Source organism: Oryza glaberrima, chromosome 12 (assembly GCF_000147395.1).
Source record: "Oryza glaberrima chromosome 12, OglaRS2, whole genome shotgun sequence".
NCBI classification, from domain to species: domain Eukaryota; kingdom Viridiplantae; phylum Streptophyta; class Magnoliopsida; order Poales; family Poaceae; genus Oryza; species Oryza glaberrima.
The window spans coordinates 13,012,034-13,031,643 of NC_068337.1; the positions used below are offsets into that span (position 1 = coordinate 13,012,034).

General features: G+C 45.5%; 1 long non-coding RNA gene across 1 annotated transcript; it reads right to left on the bottom strand.

The window, feature by feature from the left end:
- Positions 1–15,209: 15,209 nt before the first annotated feature.
- LOC127758022 (uncharacterized) lies at positions 15,210–18,057 on the bottom strand. Its single transcript, XR_008013571.1, has 5 exons — positions 17,779–18,057; positions 17,471–17,528; positions 16,839–16,937; positions 16,085–16,237; positions 15,210–15,502 (listed from the first exon to the last, which is right to left on the bottom strand). It is a non-coding gene; the product is annotated as an uncharacterized LOC127758022 (long non-coding RNA).
- Between the last annotated feature and the right edge of the window lie 1,553 nt (positions 18,058–19,610).

The window sequence follows — 19,610 nt, forward strand, 5'->3', positions numbered from 1 at the left end:
CCCGCGCCGCCGTCGTCCGCGTCGCCGCCGCCGTCGTCATCGTCGCCGCTGCCGGTGAGCCGTCTCCCCCCCCTTCGCGTCCACCGCCGTCGCCGCTCGGGTAGGGAGAGAGGGAGCCGAGAGAGAGAGAGAGGGGCAGGGAGGAGCCGGGAGGAGGAAGAAGAAAGAAAAAGAGAGAAGAGAGAGAGAAAAGAAAAGAAAAGAGAGAAGAGAGAGAGAAAAGAAAAGAAAAGAAGGAAGAGAAAAAGAAAAGAAAAGAAAAGGAAAAGAAAAGGGGGAAAGAGAAGGAAATAAGTAGGAAAAATTAGGGGAAATTTAGGACACGTAAAAATATTAGAATTTAAGTATAAGATTAACGAAAATATAGTATTTGCAAAATAATGCTATGATCATAGATGTATTTAAAAACTAAACAATTAGGTGAATTATATAGATTATTGTAGATTGTTTTAATGATCTCTACAAATGATCAATTCGCGGTAGTAATTTAGATATAATTAATTAGATGAATTCTTATAGGCTATTATAAATTATATTTGGGTAATCTCTATAAGAAATCGATTCACGATAGAAATTCGGATTTAATCACTAGGAATTTAGACGTATATTATATTTAATAATTTAGTCATAGACTAAATTAAATCGTATAATATTATAAGATAATTTTAGGATTCCGTCCGATGTTTAGCTCGCAGTAGAAATTTCTAACCTAATATATGAATATAATACTCGGGTAGATTCAATCAAAAACTTATGCTAACCACATATTTACACCCGCAAAATAGTTTAGAATATTTAAAATCGAAATTGGGTTTGCCTTAGTTCGCAAATAGTAAAGTTAATATAAAAGAATTGACTTTCGCATTCGACTCCCATTTGGATTTATTTGGATTTTACTTGAATTCTAACCGAATTCAAAATCGATTCTTCGCACGTACTTGTAGAGCCCGAGGGAGTTGTGGATCCAAGAATGGACCAAGACCCGCAAGACCTTGAGCAAGGCAAGTCATCACTATTCTTTGAACATGTTGATCCCAATTGCGAAATTATTTTGTTTACAAATAAAATTGCATGCAATGATAAACATCCTACTTGTGATTATGCCATGCCGTGATTATTGTTTACCCTTAAAATCCTTGTAACCATGTTTACGTATGAGTCCCTAGTCAATTATGACAATTGCTTAGAAATGCTATTTTAGAATCATGCATACTCATATTTATCAAATGTTATATGCTTGGGCAATTACCTTTGAGAAGGTAATTGAGATGCGGCATGTGGAGACATGAGCGCCACATTGCCATGATATTGATGACATGATTTGTGAAAGGAGAAATAAAAGCTAAACAACTATTTTCGACTGGGGCGGCTGGAGGATTTGGGTGGTGTCCGGAAAGGGCTAGTGCCATCCCTAGTCAGTTAAGGACCGATCCATGAAGTTAAGCATGAAACGACCCCCGTACAACCGCACTTCTCGTATGGGTATAGACCTAGTGGAGTAGATATCTGAGCGGAGGTAGTATCCATGCGTAGTGGTCTTCTTTTAGGTGTGTGATGCGGCAAGCAGTCTGCTGGCGGATGCCCGGTTCGGATGGCCAGGTGGATGGCGGATGCCCGTTCCGGATGGTCAGAGGCTGGCTTGGCAATACTACATGATGATTTTCTTTGCTGATGGAGCCACTTCCTAAGAGGCGGGAATGTGGGCGTCCCCAGAAAACCATGACGACTCAATGGCGGGAAGCTATCCTTGGGAACACAATGGATGGTGGACAGAACCGTCGTTGTTTAAATATAAATACTGGTACTAAAATTTGATCAGTCAATGCTAGGTCTTAGGCTTGTGAAAAGAGTTACAAAACTGGCTTTACGCAAAAGAGCCATAGCCATCCTTTGAAATACCCCTTTTATATGCATTGTTGCTGTGGTGGCTTGCTGAGTACGGTTGGTACTCACCCTTGCAACTATAAAATTAATCAGAAGCGGGAGATGAAGCTTCGGAGGATCCCTATGCCTACTACCAGGAGGGAGATGAAGACGATGGCACTCAGTAGGTCTTAGTACGGTCGTTGCCTGTGGCAATGGCATGCCGCTGCCTGAATTCCGCTGCCTTATCTATTTCTGCTTTTGGAATGTATTCCGGACCGCTCGGTTCGATGATTTAAAACAATGCCTGCGGGCTTATGATGTAATAATTAGCACTAGACTCTCGTGTATGTGCTTTTGGTATTTCAGCTATGAACTCGTGTGTACCAGATTACTTGATCCAGGGAAATGGTACTGTTTACACGAATGATTCCTGTTATAAAAACGGGGGTCCACAGAGCTGGTATCAGAGCCATACGACTGTAGGAAAGACCAAAAAGATGCCCCACCCCTTTTCTAAGTTGGCCAAGGAAGAAATTCCCATTTAGTAATACTTTCAAAAATAAAAACGCTATGTTTACAAAACTCGGAACGATTTTCATCTTACTCTTAACTATTTTCTTCATAAAACAAGTTTTACTCTTAGCTGACTTTGGGTTTTTCTTAAACTTAGATGGCAGACCAGGATTCACCCGCTACCTAGGAGTTGAGCTTACCTCAGTCAGAGGGGTATATTATTGAGCTGCATCGGATGTTGAGGCGTCTGCGATACTCTGGGTTCCCGTCATACCGAGTGAGACAGTGTGGTTCAGTTTGGGAGGCTCGGGTCGAGGTTCACCCCCGAGTCCCTTCCGAGTTGGATTACAACTTTCAGACACGTCACCACCGAGACCTGCCAGAGACCGCGATGCAGGATGCAGCCCGGGAGGCCTTCCTCCGACTCAGCTCTATCCACCGAGCTGAGTTAGCGAGTACCGAGTTTGCTCATCACCCGTTCTGGGAGGAGGGCAACTCAGTTTGCACAGTTCAGGACACGCCCTATTGCTACAACCCGATGGTGACTCGGTTGTCACGATGGGCTGAGGCAGTAGATGACTACTACGAGAAGGCTCTGTTGGAGATTGACGACCACCAGAGACGTATGGGAGAGTTAGAGACTGAGGTGACCGACCTCACAGCGCAGCAGCTTCAGCTGGAGGAGGAGCACCAGGCTTGGGGCAGTGAGATAGACTCACTGAAGGCACAGCTCCAGGTCCACGGCGACCAGTTCCAGCAGTTATCTGACCAGTACAACGATCGCCGCGGGATGATGGATACACTGGAGGAGCAGCTGAGAGAGAGTCAGGAGCACGTCAGCCAGCTGGAGGAGTAGCTTCGAGCAGCCACGATCAGCACCACAGGGGCTTCTACTTCCACAGCAGTACGCCGTGACCGCTACTTCTTCCTCACCCCGCCGTACCCACCAGCGTTCCACGCTCTTCTGGGAGAGGCTAGTATGCTAGCTACCGAGTCAGCACCTTACCTGGTGGACCCGACAGTGACACAGCCACCTGCCCCAGAGATTGTGCACACTCCACTGATCCCTACACCTTCTCCGTAGCTGGGTTCCAGTTTGGAGACTCCGATCCAGGTCGACTCCGAGATAGAGGGGACCGACACCGAGCCAGAGATCGAGCCAGACATCACTGATCCTTCAGAGGATGAGACCCCTGTTCCCCGCATCACCTCCTCGGAGGCCCTCGCACCCTCAGCACTGCTTGCAAGAGCACACGACCTCCGGGCAAGAGGCCCAAGCCAGATCCAGAGGCCACTACTTCTGAGCCGTGGGGACTCAGGTTTGCCCGTGCCAGCGACCACCCTCTACCTGCACCAGGATCCTGCGGATGGTTGGAGGACTAGACTAGAGGACTCTTCGCAGCTTCGATCTCGTGTCAGGTGGTTTTTGAATAGCATGCGAGACGCACCCCCCTACCTAGATTGACGAGTAGATTGATGATTAGTTCGATGTATCTTTTGGATGAACCTTATTTGGACTGCGTATGTATGCAGTCGATTGCACCATGATTTATGTACTATTTGTGAAACTCTATGATGTTATTTATGAAATCTATTGTTGTTGTGTTATAAATGAGTTTATTCCACCATGCTTGCAAAACAAAGTTCACATCAACCAATCTTCCCTAATGGGGCAAAGCCGTAAAAGACACTTAGGAAATTAGGATACTTACTCAATCAATCAACCTACACAGATGGCAAGCCAACGTCGGGCATCAACCAGCAACGATGAAACTCAGACACCCGACCTAACCACTCTGGCCGGAATTATGGCCGCCCAAACACAACTTCTGCAAGCTATCGCAAACAACCAAGGCAACCGCGGAGGATCAAGCTTTGGAGAGTTCATGAGAACCAAGCCACCCACGTTCGCTACAGCAGACGAGCCCATGGAAGCGGAAGACTGGCTACGCATCATACAGAAGAAACTAACTCTTGTCAGGGTACGCGAAGCCGACAAAGTAATCTTCGCAGTAAACCAACTGGAAGGACCCGCTAGTGATTGGTGGGATACCTACAAGGAAGCTCGGGAAGCCAATGTTGGAAAACCAACTTGGGAGGAGTTCACTGCAGCGTTTCACGAGAACTTCGTACCTGCTACAGTGATGCGCATGAAGAAGAACGAGTTTAGAAGACTGCGGCAAGGGAATACAACGGTGCAAGAATATCTGAACAAGTTCACTCAGTTGGCCCGCTATGCAATTGGAGACCTGGCGGATGAAGAAGAAAAGATCGACAAGTTCATAGAAGGGCTGAATGATGAATTGCGTGGACCCATGATCGGGTAGGATCACGAGAGTTTCCAGAGCTTGATCAACAAAGTCGTCAGGCTAGAGAACGACCAAAGGACGGTGGAACACAACCGCAAGAGGAGGCTTGCTATGAGTCGCCCACCTCAGACAGTGCCTCAGCGATCCAAGGGAGCCACTTCGTCCGGATGGAAGCCCCCTGTCGTGGCGACCAACCGTCCCGCTGCACCTAGCAACTTCAACAGGCTAGTCGCAATTCAGAACCATACCCCTACATCGACTTTGGCTGCCCCTGGAGCCACAAAAAATGTGGACTGCTTCAACTGCGGGGAGTATGGGCACTACGCCAACAACTGCCCTCATCCACGCAAAACTCCTGTCCATACTGGCGCTAATGCAATGATTGTTCGCGGAACTACTACCCCTGTTGCTGGACGAGGCCTGTTCAAGACCCCGCAAACTAACAGGACCGCTACCGGGTTTGGGCACGGACAAGTGAACCACGTTCGAGCTGAAGAGGCACAGGAAGACCAGGGCGTACTGATGGGTACGTTTTCTATCAACTCCACTCCAGTTAAAGTTCTCTTCGATTCTGGCGCATCGCATTCATTTGTATCCCTGGAGGCTAGTCAAAAGCACAACTTAACCCTAGTGGGACTTAGAAAGCCTATGATAGTACACTCACCTGGGGGCGAGATAACAGTGAGTCATGCTTGCATAGACGTACCAATTCGTCTTAGGGACGTGGTGTTTCCCTCCAATCTTATGGTCTTAATACCTCAGACCCTGGATGTCATACTGGGCATGGATTGGTTAACAAAGAATAGAGGTGTAATCGACTGTAGGCGTAGAGAGGTGACCTTAACCACACCCTGGGGATCAGATATGAGGACAACTATGGATCAAGATCCCAGATTGGCCGAACGTGCCGGAGGCATATTCACCATGCTACCCATGAAAGGGATGCCAGTAGTGCAACGATTTCCTGATGTGTTTCCAGAAGACCTACCTGGAATGCCCCCCAATCGGGACATAGAGTTCATCATTGACTTGATACCTGGAACTGCTCCCATATCCAAGAGACCGTATCGGATGCCGGTCAATGAGTTGGAGGAACTTAAAAAGCAAATCAGAGAGTTGCAAGAAAAGGGATTTGTACGCCCCAGTTCGTCACCTTGGGGAGCCCCAGTATTATTCGTTAAGAAGAAAGACGGTAGCATGAGAATGTGTGTAGACTACCGATCGCTGAACGAAGTAACTATTAAGAACAAGTACCCGCTACCAAGGATTGATGATCTCTTCGACCAACTCAAGGGGGCTAAGGTGTTTTCAAAGATCGACCTTCGATCAGGATACCACCAACTGAAGATTAGGACCGAAGATATCCCCAAGACCGCGTTTTCCACACGTTATGGATTGTATGAGTTCACAGTGATGTCATTTGGTCTAACCAATGCCCCAGCGTACTTCATGAATCTTATGAACAAAGTATTCATGGATTACTTGGATAAGTTCGTGGTAGTATTCATCGATGACATTCTGATCTACTCCAAAGATGAGGAAGAACATGCGAAACACTTACGATTGGTACTCCAGAAACTCCGAAAGCACAAATTATACGCAAAATTCAGCAAGTGCGAATTCTGGTTGAAGGAAGTCGCTTTTCTTGGTCACGTAATCTCAGCCGGTGGAGTAGCAGTAGACCCTGCAAAAGTAGAGGCCATTACGGAATGGAAAACACCCAAGTCGGTGACCGAAATTCGGAGTTTTCTAGGCTTGGCCGGATACTACCGGAGGTTTATCGAAGGGTTCTCAAAGATAGCCCGGCCAATGACACAACTACTCAAAAAGGAGAAGAAGTTTGCGTGGTCAGAACAGTGCCAGGAAAGCTTTAAGCAACTCAAAGAGAAGCTGACATCGGCACCTATTTTAGTTCTTCCCGACATCGGGAAAGACTTTGTTATATATTGTGATGCATCGAGGCAAGGACTAGGAGGAGTACTAATGCAAGAAGGAAAGGTCGTGGCTTATGCATCGCGACAACTGCGACCACATGAGGAAAACTACCCTACCCATGACCTAGAACTCGCAGCTGTGGTTCATGCGCTAAAGATTTGGAGACATTACTTGATTGGGAACCATTGCGATATCTACACTGACCACAAGAGTCTGAAGTATATCTTCACCCAGTCAGACCTGAACTTGATGCAAAGACGGTGGCTGGAATTAATCAAGGACTACGATCTCGAGGTTCACTATCACCCCGGCAAAGCAAACGTCGTAGCCGACGCTTTGAGTCATAAGAGCCATTGCAATCATCTGAGTTTGGGAGAGATGGCTCCTAAGCTTAAAGAAGAATTGGCCCAGCTGAACCTACATATAGTACCTCGTGGACAAAGAAACACCCTGGACATTCAACCTCTTTTGAGAACCCAAATAGAAGAAGCCCAGAGGGACAACGAGGAAATCCGAGAAGTAAAGGAATGCTTAGCTGCAGGACATGCAAAGGAATTTTCAACCAATGAAAAAGGTGTTCTATGGTACAAGAAGAGGATCTATATACCCGAACAGGGTGGACTGAGAGTATTAATCCTAAAGGAAGCTCACGAGTCGGCATATTCGTTACATCCCGGGAGTATCAAAATGTACCAGGACTTGAAGGAGGGTTATTGGTGGCCCAACATGAAGAGAGATGTGGCTGAATACGTAGCACTCTGCGACATATGCCAGAAGGTGAAGGCTGAGCACCAGAGACCGGCAGGTTTGCTGCAACCCCTGAGGATTCCCGAATGGAAATGGGATGAGATAGGTATGGACTTTATTGTTGGGTTGCCCAAGACCGCAACAGGGTACGATTCCATCTGGGTGATTGTGGATCGACTTACCAAGACAGCAAGATTCATCCCCGTCAAGACAAATTATAGCAGTGCTAAACTCGCCGAGCTACATATGACCAGGGTAGTGTGCCTTCATGGAGTGCCTAAGAGGATTATATCTGATCGAGGCACACAGTTTACCTCGCACTTCTGGGAGAAAGTACACGAAGCCCTAGGGAGTTATCTTGCTTTTAGCACGGCTTATCATCCGCAGACAGATGGTCAAACGGAGAGGACAAACCAGGTCCTGGAAGATATGCTGAGAGCCTGTGCATTGGATTTTAGCAAAGACTGGGAGAGGTGTTTGCCCTACGCTGAATTCTCCTACAACAACAGCTTTCAAGCAAGCCTAAAGATGTCACCCAATGAGGCATTGTTTGGTCGACGATGTCGAACCCCACTGATGTGGTCTGAGACAGGTGAACGGGCGGTATTTGGACCTGACATTATCAAAGAAGCCGAAGAAAAGGTTCGCCTGATTCGAGATCGTCTAAAAGTGGCACAATCACGGCAAAAGAGTTACGCCGACACCCGAAGAAGGGACCTAGAATTTAAGGAAGGAGAGTACGTATATCTCAAAGTTTCTCCGATGAGGGGAACAAAAAGGTTTATGGTTAAAGGAAAACTAGCACCAAGATATGTGAGACCCTTTCAAATCACGGCTAGAAGAGGGGAAGTTGCATATCAGTTACAGCTGCCAGGAAATATCGCCGATGTGCACCCAGTCTTCCATGTGTCACAATTAAAGAAATGCTTACAAGTGCCGGAAGAGCAGGCTCCGTTGGAAGAAATTCACAATAGCAATGATCTCACGTATCCAGAACACCCGATCTGGATATTGGACGAAGTCGAAAAGAGAACTAGGAGTAAAGTGTGGCACATGTACAAGGTGTAATGGAGTAATCACACCGAGAATGAAGCCACCTGGGAAAGTGAGGAGTTCTTAAGGACAGAATACCCACATCTATTCGAGAACTGGTAAGAAATCTCAGGACGAGATTTATTTAAGGGGGGTAGGTTTGTAACACCCTGAAAATTCGACGACAAAAATCTAAACTCTAAAAATACGGTTTTTCAAAAACTTTTTAAATTAATTACATCATGCCGATCTTATTCGCCTATTTTATTTTGATTTGATCTCGAAGTTTATTAATCGTGAGTAAAGAATAGTTAATTAGCAATAAACCTTAAAAAAACAAATTGGTAAAATAAATATAAATTAAAATAAAGATTAGGTGTGGATAGAAATAAATAAAATATTAACTTGACCATAATTGGATCAATTAAATTTAAATACGATGGAATAAGAATTAACCCTAATTAAAACTCAAATAAATTATATAAAAATAAAATATGAGTAATATTAATCTAGGGTGAATTCATTAGTTAAAATAACACAAATATTGATTAAACATCATATGTACAAAAGTTAAGAATTATGGAATCAAATTTAAATAGAAAATGGGCTAAAATCGGGAAAAATAGGAAACTACACTGTTCATCGGCCGCCAGGTGTTCGACGTGGTCCCATAACCCAGCTCCTCCTTTTTCTCCTCTCTCTGTCGCCACCGTCGCCCGCGCGCCGCTCGCCCGCCGCACCGCGCCGCCCACCGTCGTGTCACCGCTGCCGCCCGTCGCGCCGCGGCACCCGTCGTCGCGTCGCCGCTGCCGCGCCGCGCCCCCGAGCCCCGTGCGGCCGCCGCCTGTCGCCATCCCACTGCTGCGCCATCGCCGTCGCCGCGCGGCCATCGTGTCGACGCGCCCGCGCCCGCGCCCCGCGCCTCGCGCCGCGCACCGCCGCTGCCGCACCGTCCCATCGCCGTCACGACGCCGCTGCCGCGCCGCGCCGATGTCGCGTCGCCGCCTCATGCCGCGCGCCGCCTCGAGCCCCGCGCCCCGCACGCCGCTCGCCCCTCGCGCCGCTACCCCGCCGTCGCCGTCGCCCGTCGCGTCGCCGCCTCGCTCCACGCGCCCTGCCGCGCCGCGTCGTCGTCACATCGCCGCGTCGAGCCCGCGCCGCGTCACCCCGCCGACGCCATAAGGCCGCCGCCCCTCTCCCGCGCCCTATATAAGCCCTCCCTCCATCCCCAAGCCTCCCCACACACACATCCCCCATCTTCCCCTCCCCTTTCCCTTACCCCACGTGCCGCCGTCGCCACGCCGCCGCGCCGCCGCATTAGGCCGCTGCGCCACCGCTTTGAGCCACCGCGCCGCCCGCGCCGCCGTCGTCTGCATCGCCGCCGCCGCCGTCGTCATCGTCGCCGCCGCTGCCGGTGAGCCGTCTCCCCCCCCTTCGCATCCACCGCCGTCGCCGCTCGGGTAGGGAGAGAGGGAGCTGAGAGAGAGAGGGGCAGGGAGGAGCCGGGAGGAGGAAGAAGAAAGAAAAAGAGAGAAGAGAGAGAGAAAAGAAAAGATAAGAAGGAAGAGAAAAAGAAAAGAAAAGAAAAGGAAAAGAAAAGGGGGGAAAGAGAAGGAAATAAGTAGGAAAAATTAGGGGAAATTTAGGACACTTAAAAATATTAGAATTTAAGTATAGGATTAACGAAAATATAGTATTTGCAAAATAATGCTATAATCAGAGGCTGGATGGCGGATGCCCGTTCCGGATGGTCAGAGGCTGGCTTGGCAATACTACATGAGGATACCCATAAGAAAACAATCATGATGGACTAGGTTCAACGACAAGAATCAACGTAGGAGTGTGTGTTTTTCCCTTCCCGGGAGCGTCAGAACTCCTCTCACTGCTAGAAACGTATGACGCCAAGAGTGCCATAGGTCTAAAGTTCATGGAGCGGGTACTGCCAATGCGAGGTTACCGAAAAGCTTTGCGTGACGCGTCTCATGTGTTGGGACGAGGCTCATGTGTTGGGCAGTCGCGGAGTGCGGGTAAAGTGTACATCCACTGCAGTGTGAGTAAACCAAATCTATTCGAATAGCCGTGCTCGCGGTTATTGAGCACCGGGACATGTATTACACTTGGCTAGACTATAAATTCCATAACTTGCGTGGGATGGGATATTGCATGATGATTTTCTTTGCTGATGGAGCCACTTCCTAAGAGGCAGGAATGTGGGCGTCCCCAGAAAGCCATGACGACTCAATGGCGGGAAGCTATCCTTGGGAACACAATGGATGGTGGACAGAACCATCGTTGTTTAAATATAAATACTGGTACTAAAATTTGATCAGTCAATACTAGGTCTTAGGCTTGTGAAAAGAGTTACAAAACTAGCTTTACGCAAAAGAGCCATAGCCATCCTTTGAAATACCCCTTTCATATGCATTGTTGCTGTGGTGGCTTGCTGAGTACGGTTGGTACTCACCCTTGCAACTATAAAATTAATCAGAAGCGGGAGATGAAGCTTCGGAGGATCCCTATGCCTACTACCAGGAAGGAGATGAAGACGATGGCGCTCAGTAGGTCTTAGTACGGTCGTTGCCTATGGCAATGGCATGCCGCTGCCTGAATTCCGCTGCCTTATCTATTTCTGCTTTTGGAATGTATTCCGGACCGCTCGGTTCGATGATTTAAAACAATGCCTGCGGGCTTATGATGTAATAATTAGCACTAGACTCTCGTGTATGTGTTTTTGGTATTTCAGCTATGAACTCGTGTGTACCAGACTACTTGATCCAGGGAAATGGTACTGTTTACACGAATGATTTCTGTTATAAAAAGGGGGGTCCACAGGTAGCTAGCCATCGAAGGAATTCGCACAGGCAAGTGATGTAAAGAAGTGATTGTTAGAGATTTAATATAAGATTATTAGAGTTTTAATATAAGATTATTAGATTATTAGCATATGTGAGTGTTAGATTATCAGACTTAGCATATGTGAGTGTTAGAGATTCGTGATAGACTTAGCATATTGTATTAGACTTAGCAAATGTGAGTGTCAGAGATTATTAGATTATTAGACTTAGCAAATGTGAGTGTTAGAGATTATTAGATTATTAGACTGATCATATTGTATTAGAGATTTAATATAAGATTGTTAGACTTAGCATATATGATTATTACAATTTTAATATAAGATTAGTAGAGATTTAATATAAGATTGTTAGAATTATCATATATGATTATTACAATTTTAATATAAGATTAGAAGAGATTTAATATAAGATTGTTAGACTTAGCATATATGATTATTACAATTTTAATATAAGATTAGTAGCGATTTAATGGGGAAAATTGGAACCATGCCATTATAATTTTGCAAAATTTGAGATATGCCATCCTGACCCATATGTCATTGACTCATGTGGGTCCTACATATCATTGAGATACCGATGGCATATCTCAAACATTGCAAAATTATAATGGCATGGTTCCAATTTACCATTTAATTAATATAAGATTGTTAGTCTTAGTATATATGATTATTACAATTTTAATATAAGATTAGTAGAGATTTAATATAAGATTATTAGACTTAGCATATATGATTAGTAGAGTTTTAATATAAGATTAGTAGAGTTTTAATATTACGCTTAGCAAATATGACCTATAGAATTAGCAAATATTTCTTGTATGAATAGATGGCTGATCGCGATGAGGAACAGATATTGTAGGATACAACTGCAGAGGGAAGCAGCCAGTACTGGAACGAAGAAGAGGGGATCGAGGATCCAAACCAGTACTTGAACAAGGAGGGGAACGTGGAGAGGGATGCGGAGGGGAACGAGGAGGGGAACGAGGAGGAGGAGGCTAGTAGAAGTCATCCCTCCGCTGGACAGAAGAGGGCACGCGGACAACGAGGTGCCGCGAAGAAGATAGAGGGTCGGCACATCATAACTGAGGTGGACGAAGACGGCCGACCTAGTGCCCCGGCAGAAGCAGCCAAGAATTTTGTACGCCACAGTGGTTGGGTTGTGAGGGATAACGTGCCTATCAGCACGGTGTACTGGTGCAGAACAAGGGCACGCGGGGATAATGACAGCTTTGTCCCGGAATCAAAGAAAAAGATGCTGTGGACCACAATGCTCGAGACGTTCACGCTCCCAGCGGGTACGGAGAACATAGTGAAACAGTGACTCTTAAGAAAATGGCAGAACAGTTCCAGAGCTTCAAGGGAGATCTCTACAAGAAATACAACCTGAAGGGACTAACACCGAGCTTCTACGTATTCCCAAAGCTAAGGGATCATTGGGACGAGTTCATTGCTTACAAGACAGGGCAACAAGGGCAAGCGATTATGGTCAGAAACAAAGAAAATGCCACCCAGTACCATCACCACTTGGGGTCAGGCAGCTATAGCGTCGCAATGCTGAAGTGGGAGAAGATGGAGGCAAGATTGATTGAGAGGGGTATCGAACCGGCCACCGCTAAATGGTCAGATCGATCGAAGTTCTGGTACTATGCTCACGGTGGAACGCTTAACCCAGTTGATGACTCCCTTGTCTTCAGTGATCAGATATGCGAGGCTGCCAGTCGACTAACGGACGCAGTGGAAGCCGCTTCTCAGGGCACATTCCGACTCGACAGAGAGAAGGACGAGATATCACTCGCTCTACAGACTCCCGAGCATCCAGGACGAACACGAGGGAAAGGCGTGATTCCCTAGAAGATTGGATTCAAGGAGGACATACACACGTACAGGAGTCGGATGAGGAGCAAGAGAGATACCGAGGCGAAGATTGCAGATCTTGAGTACAGGGTATCGAGCTACGAGCTTAGCATGCAAGAGGAGGTGGCAAGGAAGGTGGATGAACGCATGGCCGCACATCGGTCCCAGGATCCCCAGCCGTACATTCCTCCTGCAATGGTCAGCCCATCAGGCAATCGTAGCAGCTGCGCCTCAATGGGGCAGGTAGGATCACAGAGCATGGACGCCATGCAAACCTAGGACGAAACCACCTGCCCCGTTGATGAGATCACGTAGCGGACACCATGTGAGCTGCATATTCCCTTCAAGAACTTATCAATCAAGGTATGCTCGTAGTTTTATTATTTTTGACTTGTACATTCCGCAAGTTGCTGCTTAGGTTGATTACTAATAGATAACCTCTCATCACGTGAAGGTGGCGTCGGGAATGGCCATCCCAACGGACATTTCAGGGACTTACCACTACAGGCCGATTCCAGCAGGATACTCGAGGGTCGAAGTTGAGCTGGTGGAAGCCGCGTACGAGGACCTCGAGTTGGACTACCAAGGAGGAGACGGTGAGACGCATCTACGAGACACAAACCATGCCATTATACTATGGCGCAAGTGGTACATCATCCTCCCTGGGCGACAAGCGGCATCTCATGCACCATCTCCTCCGGCTCCGCCATCTCCTCCTGCACCATCTCCTCCGGTTCCTCCGCCACGTCCTCCTGCACCATCTCCTCCCGCTCCTCCGCCACCTCCTCCTGCACCATCTCCTCTGACTCCTCCGGCTCCTCCGCCTCCTCCACCTCCACCGAGTCCGCCTGCACCTCCCAAGACAAGGTCTCGCCAAGCTCCACCGCCTGCCCACACAAGGGCAACGAAGAAGGCGAAAGTTGACGCCACCAAAAACAAGGAACCATCGTACAATTGCAGTCAAGAGGAGCTTGATGCTTATGTGGCAAGAAAAGTGAAGAGGCAACTCAAGCCTCGGAGTCCTGAAAACAAGATACCTATTGACCCGAGCGTGAAGAACTTCTTCAAGGGAATGTCCACAACAAACAAGGAGGCCTTAAAGCTAACCGACTATGACCGAACACTTCAGAAAGCCTATTTAAGAAGTCCAAACCAGTCCCTCAGCTTGGAGAACAACCAAACCAAGAGGTCTAGCCGTTGGTGACCGGCGGAGATTTTGTCATAACGGATTTCATTTCAGACACCGGTCTAACTGTGGATCAGCTGATTGGAGGCGCACCAATCCCGAAGGCGGAAGTGGCATACAAGTTTAAACTCGGTAAACCGCTTGTCACTCCTGAGCAGCTGCAGTCCCTACCGACACAGATGTACAAATTCCATGAACGGTACATGGAAATGAGCGCCAAGGATAGAGAGATGTTCGGAGCGAGGATCAGAGGGGCTTTTAACTATTTGCCACTCTTACAAGTGGTGCTTAACGATTTGCCACTAGGCCCACATGTCATAGACACATGAGGGCCCACATGTCATTGATAGGGTGTGGCAAATCGTTAATTGCCATCTCACAAGAGTGGCAAATAGTTAAATTTCTCAGGATCAGAAACCCCGACTTCTTGCAAGGAGAAGATGTTCTTTGGATCCATTTCAAGGATGCCTTCGATCTGTACCATCTGGACGCCCTCGACGTCTCTTTTCTGAGCGCATGGATTTTGTAAGTATCTTTGAGTTTGATTTGTTTCGTTCAATAACTAGCTCCTTGCATATATGTAAACAATAATAATTTCATTTTATCGTTGTAGAATGGAGATTCAAAGGGCCCGACGGCGGGGGGTTTACGATACTGAGTTCATCGACCCTTGGAAAATCAACACCGAAATGATCGACAAGTACGAAAAAGACATAGAGGACAATCTCGTCCATCTCCTAACGCAGCAGCATTTCAAGACGTTCATACTACTGCCGTACAACACAGAGTGAGTTTTTATTGTCGTTCGAACAAATTTCGTTCCCATACATATAACATGTACATTTTCATATACTAGTAACCGTGCACGTGCTATGCGCGTAGTAACAAATGTAAATTAAAACCATTGTGGGAGAAAAATAAGAATAACAGCAAGCAAGTTATACATGCATGGTAGCACCAAAGAATCCATCACCAGAATAAATATATACTGTATATAAATAAGTGAAAGTGCTAAGCCTATTTTATGTGAAACTATACTTGCTTATTACAGTGTATTCCACACGACTTAACTTCACTACCTCCCTCTTATGACAAAATCAGGATCATGCACACACCCAGTTGCTCACATCTCATACATCCACAGCCTCATATGTGTTTTCAAGTGTCACACCGAGAAGGTCTGTCCAACTTCTTTCGCCTTTAGCACTTTATCCATCAAGTAAAACACAAAACAATGTATGCCAAGATAAAGGATATCAATATTGATAGTAAAATATTTTCTTATGCACAATGTATGTCAAGTCAAATTAACATTGATCAAAGAAAATCCAGATTCCAATCATAAAGATAAAGGATATCTCATCAGAGATAGTAAAGGCTAATATTTTCAAGGTCAATTTGATGATCAAAAGATTATTGAATTACAATAAGCACAAGATTCAACTGCTAAACAGCTTTGCAAGTAATTCATGAAGCAATTCCGATGACATCACTTTATATCGAAAGAACCATCGTAATTTCTTAAGTTATGTGCCACCAACATTTTTAGGTGATAATTGTAATTTACTACAAGCATTTTTTGGACCGGGTAGTTGGAAACATAAATGCAGAGTCCACTTTGAGTCTAATTTCAGTACCAAATGCGCAAATTTTCAAGTATCTGATGATCACATGATCAAGAACCAGTTCATCTGGAGTATGAACATTTTAGTGTCAAACTTAAAGTGTAGACCATCAAAAGCAAACGTGGAGATGAAAAATTCAAAACATGAGACGACAAGGATTAACCTGTTGGAAATCAAAGATGCCATGGCCTCTGTGAACCATGTGATGCTCAATGGGGATGACCATCATTGATAGGTCACGAATGATTCCGCCAGTGACGCTAGATACATCGCTTGGTGTTGCTGCTGCTTGGTGTAGTTCCAGTTTTTGGAGAACCTGAAAAGAAAAGAACAAGATCATAACTCATAGGATCATAGCATATCACTGTAAAGTTGATATACTCTGCAGTAATTTTAACTGCATGAATCTCAAATCTATTACTGAAAAATAAAATCTTAGACAGATGATATCTAGGATATGAATAGCTGTTCAGATTCTCACGTCGGACCACAACCCTGTTTCACATCAATCAAATATTACAATCAGGTGGCAGTAAGAAAGAAAAATGAATTCAGGCATGCATGCTGAACTGGTTAACAGGGCTAGCAGTCCTTACTAAATCTTAACATTACGCCTTACGCCTTGATTTGACAACCCTGATTGATTTTACATTTCTATTATAAATAGAAATATTTCTGAAAGCAAACACCCAGAAATATTTTAGCAGGCATTTTGATATGGAACTTCTTGGCAGAAAACATTAGAGAGTTGTAAACTAAAGTGCATGCTGTAAGTTCTAATTATATGTGCATACTAATAGTGCTCAACATTTCCCATCTACTTTGCCCAAATTGCCAGCTCAATGCCTTCATTTAATTTCCAAAGTATCTAGTCAACATACATCAACCTCACCTATCACTTTTGAGAGAAACCTCACCTATCATTGTTGGTCGTTGTTCAGCTGTGATGAGAATGCTGGTATAACGCCATCATGCATGGCATCCTTGTGTGAGATCGCCATTTACTGCCCTCCTAACTGCCATGATTAGATCACCATGGTAAGCTGCTATGGTGCTGTGTAGTATTTGGAAAGAAGTGTTGCTTCAGGATGACATGTATAGCAACCAAAATGATCCAAAATTCTAAGGGTTAGCCCTACAACACTTGTATTTTGCAAAGTTGCTCTGCAATTTATAGAACGAATCAAATAGCCTACAAATATCCTTTACCAACAAATAAACCTCAATTTATCGGCATCAACTCTAGGGTATCCTTCTAAAAGACTCAAAAAATATCAGTAATTCACAAGAATAGAGAATTGTATAGAATAGAATTATCAAATCTCACCAAACAATCAAAAAAGAATAATCATCCCCAACAATTCACACTCGGATATGTTGCCAACATGGTTGAAGAGCACTGAATTTTATTTTATTTTATAACGAAAGTGAGACAACACAACTTTTGATTGAAGTGTTCCCATCTATTGAAACAACGGTACAGTAATTCTAATATGTGAGTTGCAGTACAAATATTATGTTTGGAGAATAGGTTGGGTGTGATAAATACCAGAAACAAGCCGAGAGAGTGAGTTGGTGTGATATCCCCTTGTGGTTCAGATAATTGTCTGCAAGCGTGTAGTAAACAAATCGTTAGAGAAAAAACATGAATCCAGTAGAAAACAAGTTTCTTAACCACATTCTAATACCAATATAATATAAAGAACTGTTGATTTGTTTGTTCGGCAAACTGCAACACATTAATTAATCTGAAAGTTTCATATTCACCCCTTCCAGCCCATATGACAGAAGAATACATGCAAAAGAGTAGCCAGATTGCAAAATAGAAGATGATGATTTTGGGCATTTTCACCTTACCTGTTGGTACTTCTGCTTTTTGTCCAGAAGACGGTGGTTGAGGGAAGGTAAGAGGCCATTGCATTGGCGGAGCCTGTGGACAACAGCGAGGAGGGAAACATGGATGTACTCCGGCGGCAGGGACAGGAGGGGCCGACCTCGGCAGCGGCGGCGGCGGCAGATGGGGCCGAGGTCGGATACGGCCGCGACGGTAGGCAAGAAGCCGGATCTAGCGGCGGCAGCAGAAGATGTCGGCGTGGGTAGCGGCTCCGGCGAGGATGCGGCGGCGCTACATGCGGAGAGGAGGAGGAGCGAGCGAGGAGGAGAAGCGAAGTCCGCGCGTGGAGGAGGAGCGAAGTCTTCGCGTGTGGAGGAGGAGGAGCGAAGTTTGCGCGTGGAATCATGCGGTGGTGAATTCGTGCGCGCGGATGGACGGTAGGGATTAATCCGAGTGATTTGGCTTGTAGCATTGGAGCGGTACAACTCCTCCTTTTTATATTAGTATAGATATAGATATCTCGTCTCACGCATATTCTAGATTCCACTGGGTCCTGTTATTTTTTGACTTGGACGCATGCAGAGTCACTGTGTACGACTCAATGAGTAAAGAGGAGAAGATTTTTGACAAGGTCTTCCAACTGATAGACAGGTAATATAATGTCATCTATTCCAAAGTCGCGGGGATTCTATTGCTATTATGTTGATCTCGGGTAATAATTAATTAATCATAGCTTGCAACTGTATATGTAGGGCTTGGGATCGGTTCCATCAATTGGTCCACGGGACTTAGAAAGAAAAACTTGGACGGAGGTTTCATTTTCCAGTGAGTACATGCATGATTCAAAATTATATTGAATTGAATCTCTAATTACAGTTAATATAAAGAGTATATTAAATCTCTCATCGTTTCTCATGTAGTGTACAAAGCAAGACCAGGGAACTAACTTATGTGGCTACTACGTATGTGAGTATGCCCACTGCCTATCAAACCAAATATTCACCACACGAGAGCTCGATGTACGTAGACATAAACCATTCAAAATTTCATTGCGTATCGATTTGTTAAGTTGATTATTAATTTCAGATGTTGATATGTCATTATTTTTCGAATGATAGCGTATTCACATGAGGGAAAATCTCCCACACAAGGATTTTATCACGGCTGTTCAAGAACAACTAATGGGATTTATCAATGAAGAAGTCCTTAGTCCCAATGGTGAATTCTACTACGACGGATCGACAATTCATAACGTCGGTCCTTCCTCTTCTGACATAACGCCGGCATCGAAGTCATAGCTATAACTAGCGAGCAAATGAATTGTACTATATATGCCTGTATATATATATTTATATATGTACACATTTACTTAGTGTTAATATATATTTTGGTAACATATATGCAAATAAAATGTTAAGTGCTTTAAATTATACATATGTGTGTAATATATGTATTTATGCATATACGCATATGCACATATATATATGTATATATATATATAATACATATATATATATATGTGCATATGTGTATATGTATAAATGCATAATATATATATATACCCCTCCCCTAGTATAACTATTCTACACCCCCCTCCCCCTTCCCATCCGTCCCCGCCTCCCTTTCCCCATCCCACGCGTGGCCCCTCCTCCTCTCGCGCCTCTCTCCCCCTCCTCCCGATCCGCTTTCTCCCTCCTTCTCGCGCCTCTCTCCCCCTCCTCCCGATCCGCTTCTCCTTCTCGCGCCTCTCTCCCCTCCTCTGCGTCCCCCTCCTTCTCACGCCTCTCTCCCCCTCTTTTTTCGTTTTTCTCTCCCTCCTCTCCTGCCTTTTTTTCTTTTCCTCCCGATCCTTCTC